Here is an 18,789-nt window from a genome sequence, read left to right as displayed (position 1 = left end):
TTCTGTTGAGAAACATGTATCCCATCTATCGAGGTCGGTATCGAGTCATGCGAGACATGTAGATACCTCGATAGCGAAGGTGATTCTAGAAAATCGCATGCATAATGTTGGCACAAGGTACTGCTGTTTCAAAAGATAAAGTAAAGTTGATAGACATTACATCTTTGTGAAACACTCATGTTGAGGCTTCTATTGAGAAGCTATACCCCCTTCATCCTAGAGTACTTGTAGTCGTGCACGACACGTCTAGTACTGCGATGATCGGATGAGACGGTCGTGCGACCTCGAATAGTGCTAAATGCACAATGCTGTAATCACCTATATGGCATCACATTCGTCTTCACAGGCAAGATGCTCGAGTGGTTTAAAGACCATAGCATGGGATGGGTCGTTAGTTAAGCAACCCCTAACGCACCCATTCACTTCTGGTTGTTCTGTCAAGGGAGAGGACAGAGCGGTACAAAACTTTATTGGACAAGTTGTTAACAAACACCCTACAGGCAATGATCTGGCCTCCCCAGTCATTGGAGTGAAGGGGAAAGGGGCTACAATAGTTTGCTCAACACTTCTGCAGAAGTTGGATGCATCCGTAGTACTGTCTCTTTTGGGGAATCCTCTCTCGGTTAAAGCCGGCCCTTTAGGAGCGGACTCAACTAGTTATTCGGGTTATTGAAAATACATAGAATAACAGACGCCCGAACTAGTCCCAGTTGTTTCTACGTTTTGCCTGTGCGTACCCGCAGGCCAGTAATATCGAAACATAAAGTCTGTTCACACTGGTCGATTGCTTGCTTGCTCGGTAGTTCAGTATGCTACTCGTGAAGCTGTACCCGCCTGTCGAGGCGTTACTCTAGTTGTTAAACTGCTTACGCAGTTCTTTGCTAAGTAATAACTAGCTTCTCATACTAGTTAAGTACTTATAATAATAGCATTATGCCAGTTGCTATATACTAGCATATGAATCGCTTTACCCCTTGGTCGAACTGCTTGGTGCTTGTTGTAACGTAGCACTTATTGGCTTGTATCTCTTATGATTGAGGTGATTGCATACAACTCGTAATCTACGAACTGATGGCAACTAGGATTGATGTGGTCGCTTGTCTTATAAGTTGCTTACATATTGTGATATAACTGTTGTCATGTGATTGCTTATCGTGTATAACTTATGAATGACTTGCGATACAATGGTTTATGCCTTATGATTAATTTAATTACTTACTGATGGACTAAGCCATTTGATGGTAATTTTATGTCTTACAAGCATTGTTATGAGTGTTTGTCTTATTCGGTTGTTTTTGTTTGGCTGTCGGATAGAATTAGTTACTCTTTGCCTATAGAATCAACTGGATTGTCATATCTGCATGTTCTCATGTGTCGTTTACGCATACTTTGAGGTCTTATTTAAGGATTGCAATGTTCCTTGTGGCAATAACACGATGAGTACTATTATATGTTTCTGTGTGATGTGATTGATATGTCACGTGACAAGAAATGTTGGAAGTATGCGATAATATGTTTATGGTTCATGGAGCCTTATTGGAGGAATGGGTGATCGTGTGTTTTGTTTTACCATGTGCAGTGATACGCTACATATTGATGATATTCATACTTGTGCCCATATTGGTGGCTACTGACCCCAAGAGCGGTCAATTGTTCGAAGCAATCGATTGTATTGATGCATGTATCACTGAGTATCGTATCCGTTGAGGACCTGATCTCCAAAGGATTATCTGCGAGGGCGTGTATGATCAAGACCAGGTAACCGGCTAGAGTGGTAGATTCTCTGTGAGGATGTACACTGTTCACGAACGGGTAGCCGCGAAGATGGTGAACTCCTGTGAGGAAGTGTATGGTCCAAGACCAGGTATACCATCTAGGGCGGAATTCCTTATGAGGTTATACATTTCTCAGACCAGGTAATTCGGCGTTGATCTTGTAGATTGTAATAGTGGCTATCGACCCTGAGAGCGGTCATTTACGTTGATGTGTGTATCGCAATTATTTTTATTGGATATGGCATTTATTGGGAACCGATTTCCCGAAGGTTTTGCTGTGAGGATGTACACTGTCCACGAACGGGTAGCCGCAAAAACGGTGAATTCCTGTGAGGAAGTGTATGGTCCAAGACCAGGTATACCCTTTAGGGCGGTAATTCCCTGTCGGGTCGTATATCTCCCGGACTGAGCGATCCGACGTGGATCTTGTGTTTTTGCTTACCATAAAAAATTATGGTGAGCTGTGATGATCTTCTGAGATTGTTTGAGATAGCCAGTTACAAATCTATAGTTTGGCTTTCTGTTTTAGCATGATTACATGCAGGACTCAGATGTGACAATCAGATCGTTAGCGATTTTAGATAGTGATCGTGTCTTGGACCTTCTATGGAAGGGTGGGTTTTTCTGAGAAGTATGACACCTTAAGTGGGTCATAACAGGTGACAGTTTGTCGCAGAAGGCCTTGAGAGATGGGAATAGATAATGGTTGTTCAGGAGAAAGCGTTTGTTAGAAATACTAAGAGCGACAAACGATGACTTGATGATGATTAGATGCGAGAACCCCGTTCTAGAAATGAGAACAAGCTATTTGCGTGGTGCTTCACAGCCTACGATCAATTGAATCGTATGCTGCGTTTTGACAGTTGCACTGCTTGCTCGTTTGCACTACTTACCCGTTTGCACTGCTTACTCGCTTGCGCTACTTATCCGTTTGCCCTGCTTACTCGCTTGCGCTACTTACGCATTTGCACTGCTTACTCGCTTGCGCTACTTACGCGTTTGCATTGCTTACCTTGTTGTACTGCTTACCTGTTTAACTGCATATCTGCTTCAAACTGCTCAGCATACTGAATTAAATGTACTTAATTCAATTTTTTTTAGTCTCTATTGTGCACTTACTAGTTTTTCGTGAAACTAACTCATTCTATGGGTATAGGTGATGATTAGGTACACTACGGGCGATGGTGCGATTGCAAGATGGCTTCAAGACTTCTTCTTCTTGCTCTTAGCTCGCATCCTGGAGTTTTGGATATCCGAATTCGTGAGTTTTGGTTCTTTTAGTTAACGTGCCCAAAGTTGTCAGCTTGCCTTCTGCATTAACAAACGAAGTCTTCTGCTGATTTATAAACAACTCTAAAGGAAAGAGACATTTCTAGTCTCTTGCTTGTTTTTCTGAAAAGGTTCGCAAGTTTGAAATTTGGGGCGTTACACTTCTAGTCATAGGTTCTGCTGCATCTTGGTTGATGCAGGGTGCTGTGTAATACCTTCATCTTGAAGAAGTGTGTCCAGATTCCAAAATATGGGCTGAAGAAAAAGGTGTTGCCAGAAATATAGATTTGTAGCTCCTTATTTACCATTTTGGTGGTGAAATCCTTCAAGATGTTTAGCAGTATTATGTTTTACGTTGCATATAGTCTCTCATTTTTCCATTGCATATAAATTTGTACTTTTAGATACAGGTTATGTGCCTTTATTGATTCAATGCATGCCTTATTATCGCTAGAATAGGCCTTATGGAGCAAAAAGATTAGTATTGCCAGAATGTCTGTATGTGTAGAGATTTTTGCTTCATTCAAGAGTGCAGTTAGCGAGGCTTTGACATACAACACAAATGGAACTAAAACTTCTTGAACTTTTTCCATGAATTATGAATAAAAGAGTCTACATTTATGTAGTATGGGAAATTCCTGAAAACATAATTTTGGTGAGGTATGTGTTGAGATTAAGAGGTTTTAAGTTTAAGTTTTCTTAAACTAGAGGTTATTTGATATTTAGTGTTTAATGAGGGACTTGTGTGTAAATTTTTACATTGGCCTCTCTCTATTTAAACATAGAGATTAGCCCTAATCAAATTAACGAGTTCTCTCTCTCTCTCTCTCTCTCTCTCTCTCTCTCTCTCTCTCTCTCTCTCGTCTCGTCTCGTCTGCCTCGGCTCGGGTGCTCCTTATTCAAGTTGCTACATGGTATCAGAGCCGTGAATCTCGGGAGCCTGAAAACGTGATTGTTCTACACCAAATCGTAAACAAGTGTGGGTTTTCTTTTTTCTAATTGCATAGATTTGATCACAGATCTGATGTCTGACTCACGTCATGATACAGATCTGTAATCAAATCTACAGATCGATTGCGACTGGGAGTTACGGAAGAGCAGGCGTGCTTTTATGTGTCGTGGAAAGTTTTTTTTTTTCTCAGGCATGATTTCTCTGCAATAGTAGCAGCCTGTTAATCAGTTTTTTTTGTCATTTCTGTGTCGTGGAAGCAGCAGTCGTGATTCCTGTTTTTCGTGATTTTTTTTTAGCAGTTGTAACATGTGTGCCGTGGAAGCAGCAGGCGTGATTCCTTGCTTTATGGAAAGTTTTTTTGTGGGAAGCTTTTATCTACTGTCGTGGGATTTATGTGTTAAGTACAGGTGCTTAAATCTGACCATGAACAAGTCGTCATGTTGGACGTTGTTCTAGCTTTCTCAGATCTATATTTCTGAGTTGTTTTACCAATTGTATCTGACGTGGGTTGAATAGTCAGGTGCGGTCGTGGTATTGGCTGATGCGTGATTGTGAAACACGCTACTTTCTGTGTCAATTGTAGCCTGTCGTGAATTTTATTTCTGGTGTGGCAAACTTTGTGTAGTCGTGGACTTGACTGTCGTGTGATTATAAAACACGTTGTTCAAGTGAGTGAATCTGATTTTTTGTGGCAGCTGCAATAGCATCAAATATTCAGTATGGGTGAAACTTCGAAATGTGATTCCAAAATTGAACATATTGGGGAGTATAAGGCTTTTGCAAATCCCTTATTGTATGGTTCTTCTGTAAGGTTGAATGAAACTAACTATGCCAGATGGTCCAGAACTTTTATGATGTCGGTATCTGGACATCGTAGAAAACATATTTTGTTAGAAGATGAACCCAATGAAAAGGTGGGAAAATACGTTACTTGGGACGAAGATAATGACATCGTTATGTCATGGATCATGAATAGTGTCGAACCCCATATTGCAGATGGCTTAATTTACTATAATACAACCAAACAAATGTGGGACAATCTTCGAGATACGTACTCACAAGAGACTAATGTGAGTCATATCCTGCAAGTCGAACAGGAGATATATAATTTGCAGTAGGGAGATCAGACATTGGCCCAGTACTATGCCTCCGTCAAAGATGCGTTTGAAAGACTCAATGCTCATAGGCCTCTTTGTTGTTCGAAGCAAAAGGATCATCAAGAACAGACTATGGTTGCTCGGTTTCTTACAGGTTTATCTTCAGAATTCTCTCTTGCAAAAGTTCAAATGTTGACTGGATCAGATGTACCTACTCTTGCTGATGCATACAATCGTCTGAGTAGACTTGCGATCTCTCTTCCACAATCTCATCATGTGTCCCAATCATCTGCTCTAGCTGCCTCATCTGGTTATGGGCATGGAAATATTCAGAATATCAGAGGACGAGGTCGTGGGAGAGGTACGGGAGGCAGAGGCAAACTTCAATGTACATTCTGTGGAAAATCTGGACATTTAGAAAATCGTTGTTGGGATAAGCATGGTCGGCCAACCTCTTCTTTATCAAAGTCATGTGCTCCAAAAGCAAATGTTACTACACTAGAGGCAACAAATGTACATGATAATACCTCTGCAAGTGACAGTATCACCCTCAGTCGAGCAGAATATGATGAGCTGATAGCTCTTCACCCTTTGAGTTCCACCTCTCCTGTAGTCGGTGTTGCCTACTCAATAGGGAATCAACTTCATCTGAATGATAGTAAGTGGATTATTGACTATGGTGCATCCAGATATTTGTGTGGAAATTCGCTTGTCTTTTCAGATCTAAAGGATATTATTGTTCATCGAGGAGTCTCATTAGCCGATGGGAGTTCCTCACCAGTTGTTGGTCAAGGAAATGTTTCTATATCCTCCACCTTACAGTTGAAAAATGTTCTTTATGCTCCTAACTTTCCTCAAAGTTTACTCTCTGTTAGTTGCCTTACAAAAGAACTAAACTGTAGAGTGATATTTGATCAGATAGGTTATCATTTTCAGGATTTGCTGACGGGGAAGAAGATTGGTGGAGGCTATGAAGAAAATGGAGTCTACTACCTACATCATCCAGGGGTAATGTTTATGCTGCAGTGGAACACTCATCCAGTCCTGTTCAGTGGCATCGTCGTCTTGGTCATCCTTCATTGTCAAAGCTTCGTTATGTCTTTCCTCAAATTCCTTCTACTACATCATTTCAGTGTGAATCATGTCAGTTGGGCAAGCATCATCGAAGTTCGTTCCCTTCGAGTCAGAGTCAGTCTAGTCATAAAGTTTTTGAACTTCTGGGTCCTAGTAAGATTCCTACTAGGACTCAGTGTCGATATTATCTTGTTATTGTTGATGATTTTTCTAAGTTGTCATGGGTGTTTTTAATAAAAGAACGATCTAAAGTTCCAAGTATTATCAAATCCTTAATTCTTGAAATAAAAACTCAGTTTGAATCTGTTGTCAAGATTGTTCGCATTGATAATGCTCTTGAGTTTAAATCAAAAGTTCTCTTACAATTTTACCAAGATCATGGCATTCAACCCCAAACTACCTGTGCCTATTCATCTCAACAAAATGGGGTGGCTGAGCGAAAACACAAACACCTGCTTGATGTTGCCCGGACCAGAGTTACCAGTCGAGGAAGCGGGAGCGGGAAGCGAGGCACTTTCAAAATTTTAGGAAGCGGGGAAGCGTGGGACCACTTAGAAGAAAATTTTGAACCGTCTCGGAAACGACCTAGGAAGCGAACCGGAAGCGAGGGGAAGCGAAAAAAATGAAAAAAATGGGGGAAGTGAGGGGGAAGCGAGGGGGAAACGTGGGGGAAATGTGGGGGAAGCGTGGGGGAAGCGCGCTTCCCATTTATGGGAAGCGCGTTTCCCATAAAAGGGGGGCGCGCTTCCCATAAAAGGGAAGCGCGCTTCCCAAAAAAGGGGGACGCTTCCCCTCACGCTTCGGAAGCGCGACGTTTCGCGCTTCGGGGAAGCGCGCTTCCCCTTTTGCCTAGGCGCTTCCGGTAACTCTGGCCCGGACCCTTATGATTCAATCCAATGTTCCTGCGTTATATTGGGGTGATGAGATTATCACTGCTTGTTATCTGGTCAACCGCATGCCTTCATCTTCTGTGGGTGATCAAATTCCATTACCTATCCTAAAACCTAATGCCCCACTCTTCTCTTTCTCACCAAAAATATTTGGATGTGTTTGTTTTGTACACAAACTTGGCCCTGACTGTGATAAATTAGTTGCTCACGCTACAAAATGCATATTTATAGGTTATCCAAAAAATCAAAAGGGATATTGGTGTGGATGTATCTTTCTTGGAATCCATTCCATATTACTCTAGTACCGGTTCCCCGCTGCAGGTTGATCCAGCTGAGTCTTTTCCATTACCTATACCTCCTTTTTCTTTGGAATATGTGCCCTCATTACCGAACCAAACTTCATCTTCTTCACGATTTAATAATCCTCCATTGGTATATGTGCGTAGAGCTCCACCTCCTCAAGTGCCTTCATCCTCTTCTTCTCCTGAGGTAAGTACTACTGACAATAGTAATCTTTATGATGATGATAACAAGCCTATCACTCTACGAAAGGGGACACGACAATGTACCTTATATCTCATATCTCATTTTGTCTCTGATGTCAGAATTGGAAATCAGATGAAAACTTTTATTTCAGCCTTATCTGCTGAAACTATTCCTCTGAACTATCAACAGGCAGAGCTAGATAACCGGTGGAAGCTGGCTATGCAAGAAGAAATGGATGTTTTATTGTCTCAGCATACATGGGATCTCGTTGATTCCCCAGTGGATGTTGACATTGTTGGATGCAAATGGATATATACAATAAAGTACAAATCGGATGGTTCTATTGAAAGGTGCAAGGCCAGATTAGTAGCAAAAGGGTATACTCAGACTTATGGTATTGATTTCTTTGAAACCTTTTCTCCTGTTGCACGGATGGGAACCATTCGTCTTGTTCTCTCAATAGTTGTTCATCATGGTTGGAGCTTGTGTCAATTAGATGTGAAAAATGCATTTCTATATGGGGATCTATCTGAGACAGTTTACATGCAACAACCTCCAGGATTCGAGGTTGAGGGGAAGTGTCAAAAGGTGTGTAGATTGAGAAAGGCGATTTATGGCTTGAAACAAAGTCCGTGTGCATGGTTTCAAAAGTTGTTTGAAGTGATGTCACGCTTTGGTTTTAATAGGTCAGCGGCAGATCATACACTATTTATCAAGAAAACTAACTCAGGCATAGTTGTTATGGTGGTATATGTGGATGACATCATTCTTACGGGAGATGATGTGAAAGATATTGAAGCCACAAAGGCTCATCTTCAAAAACACTTTGTTACAAAAGACCTTGGTTCACTTAGATATTTTTTGGGTATAGAAGTTGCCAGGAGCCGTGAAGGGATGGTTTTGTCTCAACGGAAGTATGGTCTTGACTTATTAAAGGAAACTGAAATGTTGGGAGCTAAACCAACAAATATTCCCATAGATCATAAAGTTCAGTTGTTTAAAGAAGGGTCAAAACCGGTTGATAGCAAAAGCTGTCGCTCACTAGTAGGGAAGCTACTTTATGTAACTGTGACCAGGCCAGATATTGCTTTAGCAGTAAGCAAAGTTAGTCAATTTATGGACAAACCAACTGAGGTACACTGGAATGCAGCTATAATGATTCTAAAGTATTTAAAATCTTCTCCGGAAAAGGGTTATTATTCAGGAAAGGTGGAACTCTGGAGATAGTGACCTACTCTGATGCTGACTATGCAGGATCTGTAGTGGATAGAAAATCTACCACAGGATTCTGTGTGTTTTTGGGGGACAACTTAATTTCATGGAGAAGTAAGAAGCAAAATGTGGTTTCTAGGTCGAGTGCAGAATCAGAATATAGGGCTATGGCCCAAACAGCTGCTTAATTAATGTGGGTTCGTACTGTTCTTCATGATCTTCAGGTGAAGGTTTCCTCTCCTATGACCATGATGTGTGATAACAAGGCTGCCACATATATAGCGAACAATCCTGTCTTTCATGAGAGAACAAATCATATTGAGGTTGATTGCCACTATGTAAGAGATATGATTCAAGCTGGTCTTATCACTACCAAATATCTAAAGTCGGAGGACCAAGTTGCAGATATGTTTACAAAGACTCTTGCTAGACCAAATTTCTCAAAATGTTGTGACAAACTGAGCATGATTGATATCTATGCTCCAGCTTGAGGGGGAGTGTTGAGATTAAGAGGTTTTAAGGTTAAGTTTTCTTAAACTAGAGGTTATTTGATATTTAGTGTTTAATGAGGGACTTGTGTGTAAATTTTTACATTGGCCTCTCTCTATTTAAACATAGAGGTTAGCCCTAATCAAATTAACGAGTTCTCTCAGCCGATCTCTCTCTCTCTCTCTCTCTCTCTCTCTCTCTCTCTCTCTCTCTCTTCTCCTCTCCTCTCGTCTCGTCTCGTCTGCCTCGGCTCTGCTCGGGTGCTCCTTATTCAAGTTGCTACAGTATGGTCATGAGCAATCCTTCTATGGCTATATGAGGCTGTATTAAGGATTGTTTGGTAATCTTATTCATTTGGCCATTAAATAAATCTATATCATGTTTCGTCATTTTAATGTCAAATATTGAGGTATCTTAAGATGACCCGTGGTAAGGGTATCTTCTTTTCTAATTATGGCCATTGTCATTGAAGTGCTGACTTTTGCTAATTGGGCTGCTGCTATTAGCATCATAGGTGGGAACCTTCTATCATGGAGATGTATAAAACAAAATTGTTGTTGCATGTTCTGATGAAGCCAAATATTGGGCCATTGCTCATGGAACTCTTGTGAACCTTTTGTTGAGGTTAAATAGAACTTGACATTTCGTGAAGCGAATATTGGCCCCAAATGAGGAACAAGGATGATGTCACTTTATTCATAATGAGGATGAAGAAACAAGGGCCTAGTTTTGTCATTAGCTGCAGCTACTACTGCATTCTACTGTATTTTGTGCTTGTTCATGCAATAACCTTGCAATCTCTCTCTCTCTCTCTCTCTCTCTATATATATATATATATATATATATATATATATATATATATCTTCATGCTTGTTAACACATTAATATATCGTTTCCATCTCCCAAACCCTATCTTATCCATATCTTTGACATATTCTAGGTAAAGATCAATCCATTCTAGTATCCTAGTGGTCTTTGCTTTTTTTTTTCTTTTTTTTAGGACAGAGATTGATTGTCTATTTTCTTCTTTCTGTCCTTCAGCTAGAAAAATATGCATATATTTTATTCAGCACACTGTATGCAATGATTTGTGAAGAAAATTTGATCCTTCAGTTTTTGAATTTAACTCTTTATAGCTCTGATTAATATTTCTACTCTGTTTTTCCAGGGTAGAAATAGATACACAACTCCCTTTTTATGATCCCCAAACATGGAAAATCTGGATTTGTTCATTCAATATACCTATGGCTGCTGGAAAGACCCGATCCATCGTCTGTAGTGCTCGTAATTTCTTTCGCTCTGCAATGCCAGGACCAGCATGGTGGCAGGTAGGATTCCATTTCTCTTTTGTTTCTTTTTCTTCAGATATACTGCTTTCATTGATTAATGTTATTATGTGGATATTAAACTTTATTTCATTCAATAAATGTTTTTGTTTTCCACCATAATGTTCTTCAATTTCTTGACCATAATCCAAGCTTATTTCTTTGGTTTGGGTCTTGGAGATGAAATTTCTTGTCTTTGCTCTTTTTACATTTTTATACTGCCTAGTTGGTTAATAGTCTTACTTTTGTAGATTCAGTAATATTCCAGAATTTGGATTTAATGGGGAAAAAGATCTATATTTCACCAATATTTCTTCTTTATTGGCATGCATCCTAGAAAATTAACCCAGAACTGATCAGTAGATTTACTAATTTAGCATTTAGTGTTGTTAACCGAAAACATTTGTAATCAAATACAAAGGATGTGCACAATACAAATCCCACTAAGGTTTATACATTTACAAAAAGAGTGCACAAACACAAAGCCACTAAGACAATACAAAAAAGCCACTTATGGGCAAATACAAGAACACAATAGGCAGCAAACACAAATAAAAAATAAATATTTTATTAATAAAATGCTTAAGAGAAGCATCACTTAATGTGGACAAAACACCACATAGATATATACAATAGAGTGAGGAAGAGAGGGGACTCAACTCGATTGACTCGATTCCACTCGGTCACTTACTGGGTCAAACAAGTGAATTACCCGGAAATCAACATAACTCAGCCAAGTTTTAGCAAGACTCAGCTAATGACTTGGCTTATGCTTATGAGTCTATGACTTGACCAAGTCATATATATTGTATATAATTACATATAGTATATGAAATATAATATAAATATTATGTATATTATACATATATTAATATAAGTATACATTAAACATATTATAAAAATAACATATAATGCATATTATATATAATATATTAATAATATACTATAAAATATACATAAAATATGCATATATTACATATTTTATATGAAATATAAAGTTAACATGACCCAACCGAGTCACCGGGTTGACTCGGTTGAGTGACAAGTCAATCATGAAGGAGCCGAGTGACGAGTCACTGGGTTTTAAAACTATGGCTCAACTAGCATTGTGCTAGCCCAAACAATTATAAAAAAAAGATATAAAAGTGCTCCTAATCAGCACAACCTATGACACATAAAAATAATAATAAAATAACAAAAAATACGAAAAAGAGATACAAAAGAAGAAACTGAAAATAAAAATAAAAGATACATAAGACCTAATATGCATATATTTATGTATATATATAGATAGAGAGAGAGAGAGAACTACATATTTTAACACCCCCTCCTCAAACTTATGGTGATATCACCGAAAGTTTGTCAAGGAAAAAGTGAAATTGAGGAGACAGAAGCACCTTGGTGAAGAAGACAACCATATGATATTTCGAGGTGACATAATGCAAAATGATAGTCTTGTTCAAGTATTCTTCACAAAAATAGTGGCAATCCATTTCAATATGTTTAGTTATTTTATGAAATATATGGTTGCCAGCTATATAAATAGTGTTGTTATCACAACATAATTTTGAGGGTGTGCAAGTGAACCCCCTATCTTCAAGCAATCTTCTCAATCACACAATATTTGATGTCATAGTAGCCATAACATGATATTCTTCTTTTGTTGATGATAAAGATACCTTATGTTGTTTTTTCACTTTCACGACACCAATGAATCACCTAAAAAGACACAAAAATTAGTAGTTGAGCATCTATTATTAGGATCTCCCTCCAATTTGAATAAGAATAAGTAATTAAGTCAAGAGAGGAGGAGAAAGATAACATAAGTCCCTTAGAAACAAAATGTTGTAAATATCTAATAATTTGCATCACAACCCTAATTTGCACTATGATAGGAGAGTGTTGTAACTGGCTTATAATATGAACTGTATGCGATATGTCAGGCATAGTAATTATCAAATATGTAAGTGCTTTAATCATCTGACGGTAATGTGTGAGATCATCCAAAGGTGTTTCATCATCTATCTTTTTCTTGGCATTGATAACTTCTAGAGTGTCCACCCTTTTTTCATCAATAATTCTTGATTTGATTATAATTTCAATTGTAAACTTGGTTTGGATTAGTAAATATTCACAAGGGGAATAAGTAACTTCAATTCCCAAAAAAAATCTAAGAAACCCAAGATCATACATTTCAAAATTTTCTTTAAAAACACTTATGTTATAGTTAACTCCTTGTTTATCTCCTTCGGTAATAATCATGTCATCAACATACAAAAGTAACACAATGATACCTACATCAAATATCTTAACAAACATAACAGTGTTAGTATAACAAGATTTATATATAAGTTTAATCATAACAATACTAAACTTATCGTACTAAGCTTTAGGAGCATATTTTAGACTATACAAGACTTTTCTAAGATGAAGAACCTTTCCGGTTGAAATTTTAAATCCAAGAGGTGGAAGAGGTGGATCTATATAAACTTATTTTAATTCCTTATTTAAAAAAGACATTTTTGACATCCATTTGATATATTGGCTAACCTTTTATAGCAACTATAACTATGAGTGTCCTAACAAAAGTTATTCTAGCTACTAGGGCAAAGGTTTTGTCATAGTCTATGCCATATTATTGGGAGTAACATTTTGCTACTAACCTAGCTTTATATCTTTTTAATGATCCCATCACTTTTAGTTTTGACTTTATATACCCATCTACAACCTATTGTCTTTTGCCACTAGGTAAGTTCTTGATTTTCCATGTTTTAGACTTGTCAAGAGCTTTTAGTTATGTATTCATAGCCTCTATCTACTTAGGGTAATCTTTGGCTTGGTTGTAGGTTGATGGTTCAAAATAAGAATAAATTTTAACTAGGAAAGCTCTATACTAAGGAGAAAATGACTTTAGGACACAAATCTTTTGTGGGGTCTAGAGACTATCAAATCGTCTAAGGTTATGTTCTTGATCTCTTACTTCATGAGTATTTTTCTAAGGAACTGAGTTGTTTATTACTTCCTCTTTGACTATATTGAATTAATGTGGGTTCGCTGTCCGTATTATCATTATTTTCACCATCCTAGATATTGATTTGTGATTCTTTATCAATAATATTATTCACAATCACATCATTAAATTCATGCTCACCATTGCAATTTTTAAGCAATAATTCTAACAAAAGGATTATTTAGTATCTTTCTTAGGCACAACATAATCGAAAAAACTTTCTTTTTCCATAAATAAAACATTTCTTGAAACATAAAGTTTATCATTTTTTTTATCATAACATCTAAAACCTTATTTATTTTCACTATATCCAAGAAAGACAGGGTATATAGCTCTTGCTGATAGTTTATCATTTTTTTTGGTTAAAACAAAAAGTTTTGCATCCAAACACTCTTAATATGAAGTAATCAAGGAAAATTTTATAATTTTTTTCAAAAGGAGATATATTTTGAAGCTTGGTATAAGGATTTATGTTAATGAGATACACAACATTAAGAAGGACTTCGGCCCAAAATTCTTTTGGCACATGGTTGAAGGATTTTTGTAGTTTCAATAATATGTCTATGCTTCATTTCGGCCAAACCATTTTGTTAAGGTGTATTAGCTAAAATTTTGTTGGTCTTCAAATAATTTTTAAAATCATTTGACATATATTCTCCCCTTGAATCCGAGCGAAAAATAGATATATTAGAGTTAAATTAATTTTTAATCATATTATGAAAGTCTTAAAAATACCAAAAACTTCAAATTTGTGTGTAAGAAAGTAAAACCATATGTATCTAGAATAATCACCCACAAATATGACATAATAAGCATATCCACCTTTAGAGGCAGTAGGTGTGAGACCTTAAATGTCCGAGTGCATTAATTCAAGCGGTTTAGAGGAAAATAATTTTCTTTTTTTTCCAAATGGTAAGGATTTCATTTTTATTTAAGGCCTCATTCTCTATGGTCTTCCCCAATCGGCCTCCTTGATTGGTGACCCGACATCCAATAATGATCTGATGAGGAGACATTACAACCATGAACGGTGATTTGAGAAACAAAAAGCAAATTCAAGTTTAATTTGGGAATAAATTTGATTTTTGGAATTAATAAGTTTGAAAAGTTTTCAAGGTTTTCAATTTCTTTAATTTTAAGTGAAATTTCATCGACCATGAAAACATGAGATTTACTTGAATTAGTGCAATAATCAAAAATCAAGGTATCATTTGGGGTCATATGAAATAATGCTTCAGAGTCTAAAAGTCGATCCTGATTGAGCCTAGAGCCAAGTCGGCTAATGTTCGGCCCTATAGTTATGCACACGCTCAGAAGTTGGAGATTGAGCGACTAGTGAAGGAGATGTTCTCAGATGGGATCATCAGAGCTAGCAAGAGTCTGTATTATTCTCTGGTTTTGTTGGTGAAGAAAGACGGACATTGGTGGCTTTGTATTGATTATCGGGCCCTTAATCAGATCATGATTAAAGACAAATACCCGATCTCGGTGATCGATTAGTTGTTGGAGGAACTGCATAGGGTGCATTACTTTTTGAATTCGGATCTCTGATCTGGCTACCACTAGATCTGCATGGCCCCGGATGATGTCTAGAAGACCGCGTTCAGGACTCACAACTATCACTATGAATTTTTGGTGATGTCGTCCGGTCTCACCAACTCTTCAGCAACCTTCTAGGGTTTGATGAATGATGTGTTTCGACCTTACCTTAGGCGGTTCATACTGGTCTTTTTTTACGATATCCTCATCTACAACCCCTCTTGGGAAGACTATATGCTCCACCTGCGGATTGCCCTAGAGACCCTCGTTGAGCATCGGTTGTATGCCAAGCGAGCCAAGTGCAGCTTTGGCCAGTCCCATGTCCATTACTTGGGTCACGTTATCTCAAACCAAGTTGTGGAGGTGGACCTCGAGAAGATCGAGGCGATGCAGACTTGGCTGATGCTCCAATCGCTCAAGGGGCTGCAAGGATTCCTTGGCCTTATCGAGTACTATCGGAAGTTCATTCAGGGGTATGCCCAGATTGCCTGCCCCCTGACCGCCCTACTAAAGAGGGCCTAACTATATCATAGTGGAGGTTCTTGTTCTGTTAGTCTACATAAAACTCGCTAGCATGACATTAAAAAAGGTTGTTCCTGGATCCCTTGCTATTATGCTCTTAGGCATGTCGTTGACCGGCGTTAATGGTCAATTAGTAACTCCGTCATTAACTCGAACAAAGGTATTTACTGGATTAAAAAAAAAACTAGGAAGGACGTAATCATGGCTTGCATAATGTCTTTGATAATATTGGATGGGATATAACGTAGCTTTGAGACTATGGAACTCTATTCTTACTTTACAATTGGTTGTCAAGCGATCTCTACCTGGGCAAGTGTGACTAAGGCACTTGTACATAAAAGAGGGAAAAGGGAGATGGCATTCTTTTGCAGTCCTACTGTGGAGACAAACCTTGCTTGACAGTTAGGGTTGGGAACCACCCAATTGAGACTATTCTTTATTGGCAAAGAAATCATCGATAGTTTAGTCATGTGAGGCTAAGTTCACAAGCTGGAGAAAGCTTGACTCGAATAACTGGACTGAGTAAGGGTGATAGACCAATCCTATTATCACCACGAGGTGAGGAAGAAAAAAATGTGAAGCCAATAGCATAGTCTATCAAGCGAGGCCCCCGGGAAGAAAAAGAAAGAGTGATTACTGAAGGGAAGGAAAGAGAAACTATCCTAAAAAAGAAAGCCTTCAACAAGGAACTTCCTAGCCGGCCAACCATGTATCTGCTCTTCGGTTGAGCATACTAGTTGTTGAGAGCGAAGATTAAGCTACGCTACTTTTTTTCATTTTTCACTCTAGTATTGGTTGACATAAGAATCTCATGGACTGATTTTTAGGGAGTGTGGTAAGAACAAGACATCGACAGTGATACATACGAGGGCATAGTGAGACATAGATGGTTGCGAGCTATTACCATAAGAGTGACGCAGATGAGTATTTTTAAGTGGAGTTTGCTGAGTAGCGAGGTTCTGAAAGAAGCACAACATTCAAAGCAATAGACACCTGCCACCAGCAGGGAGAATAGAGACATGAGTGTAAGTAAAGTCATCAGTGGCAAACCCAGTCGTGGATTATAGTCTTCGCCTGTTCACCCTGCCTCATAAGGTAGCCAACGTTTGAGATAGCATTGGTTTCCGCCCACTATCCTGCCCATCCAAGAGACCTGTTGTTTCGAGCCTTCAACTGGAGCCTCGAGGCGGCTACGACCTTCGAGTCCCTGAAGGAGGCCATGGCTCAGGTGCTCGTATTGGCCTTATTGGATTTCACGAAGACTTTTGTGGTTGAGATCGATGCATCCAGGTTTGGGATAAGGGTTGTTCTTACGCAACAGGAACACCCTCTCACCTATTTCAGTAGGGTCATCGCAATTGAGTAGCGGATCCTGTCCACGTACAAGGAGTTCATGGTCATGGACAAATGGTGGCCATATCTGATTGGTTGACATTTTATAGTCTGGACAAACCATAGGATTTTCAAGTTCATGCTTGAACAACGGGTGAGTACTCCTACCCAACAGAAGTAGATCTCGAAGCTCTTGAGGTACGACTTTGAGATCTAGTACCGCAAGGGGGGCAGTAATCAGGTGGTTGACGCCCTATCGCAGCAGAGACATGAGGATGAGTTGACATGTCTCATCCTCACCTTCATCACATTCCCGTTCTTGGACGACCTTCAACTGGAGTATGCGGCACGCGACTTCCTCTCTACCGTCAGGGTGAATATTCAGAGGGGAGGCTCTCAGACTTAAGATTCAGGAGAATTTGGTATTGCACGGTGGGTTGATAGTAGTCCCTCTTGAGTCTGATCTTACGACTCTTCTCGTAGAGCAGTACCACGCGACCCCTACAACGGGTCATGAGGGGGTCCAACAGATCTATCAACATTTGAGTAGGGAGTTTGCGTAGAGGGGTATGAAGAGTCAAGTTCAACAATTTGTGGGGTGCTTTGATGTGTATCAGAGAGCCAAGTACGAGGCTGCCTCCCCTGCCAGATTGTTGCAGCCTCTTCCGGTGTCGAACCGAGTTTGGGAGGACATATCAATGGGCTTCCCTCCATGCAGGGAAAGTCCATGATCATGGTTGTGGTGGATCACTTGTCCAAGCATGAGCACTTTTTTGTTGTGTCTCATCCATACACTGCCTCGTTCATCGCAGTTGTTTGTGCGTGAGGTGTTTCGTCTGCACAAGATGCCCCATATTATCGTCAATGATAGAGACTCGATGTTCCTTAGTATCTTCTGTCTGGAGTTCTTTCGAATGCGTGGGACCAACTTGGCCATGAGTATCGCCTATCATCCTCAGACAGACAGATTGAGGTATTAAACTGATGCTTGGAGGACTACCTCTACGCCTTTGTGGGTGACAGTCTTAAGGAGTGGGTGAGGCTCCTCTCATAGGCTGAGTGGTCCTACAACACAACATACCACTCTGCCATACAGGCGACCCCATTCCAGGTTGTGTATGGACAACCCCCTCCGACCACAACCGACTATGTTGGTGGAGTTGAGTGGGCAGACACAGTTGAGTCGATCGTGCTAGAGAGAGACCACCTCTTACGATTGTTGCATAAGAATATGGCTACTGCTCAGGAGCGGATGAAGTAAACATATGATTAGAGGCATCGATCGCGATAGTTCTAGGTGGGTGACCTTGTGCTCCTCAAGTTGCCACCCCACCGGCAAGGGACAGTACGACGAGTACAACAACACAAGTTGGCACTCCGCTTCTACAAGCCTTTTCCCGTCTTGGGGAGGGTCAAGGCAATGGCTTATCGCTTGGACTTTCTTGCAGTAGCTCATGTACACCCTGTTTCATATCTCACGCCTTAAGCCATACAGGAGAGAGTCGCCCGACGGGTGTCCTGCCCTGCCCAACCTTGGTGATACCTCACCTCAACCAATCATGGTCCTTGGGAAGATAAGGTCGAAAAGGGATGGTCGCCTAATCACAGACGTATTCGTTCGGTTGACCGGAAGTGGAGTTGACGAAGTGATCCGAGAAGAGGAAGATTGGATAGCCACGCAGTATCCGGAGTTTCCGCCTCAAGGACAAGGCGTGTTTGAGAGGGGTGGATTGTTACGAACCCTTTCCTGCTCCAGGTCCAACCCAAAGGATTTGCCCCAGCCTTGGATTGCCCCAGTCACGATTTGATCTAGAGGA

The 18,789-nt window shown here is 39.6% G+C and overlaps 1 pseudogene across 1 annotated transcript in view; it reads left to right on the top strand.

Moving 5' to 3' along the window:
• The window catches only part of LOC149822470 (pheophorbide a oxygenase, chloroplastic-like), a 37,275-nt pseudogene that overhangs the window by 10,302 nt on the left and 8,184 nt on the right, over positions 1 to 18,789 (top strand). The window contains exon 5 of the transcript XR_016425805.1: positions 10,413 to 10,572. The product of XR_016425805.1 is annotated as a pheophorbide a oxygenase, chloroplastic-like (transcript). The remainder of the gene's footprint in view (positions 1 to 10,412; positions 10,573 to 18,789) is intronic.

The sequence above is a fragment of the Nuphar pumila genome, chromosome 11 (assembly GCF_984573655.1).
Source record: "Nuphar pumila chromosome 11, dmNupPumi1.hap1.1, whole genome shotgun sequence".
Classification (NCBI taxonomy): Eukaryota; Viridiplantae; Streptophyta; class Magnoliopsida; order Nymphaeales; family Nymphaeaceae; genus Nuphar; species Nuphar pumila.
This window is presented reverse-complemented; position numbering and strand designations above follow the sequence as displayed.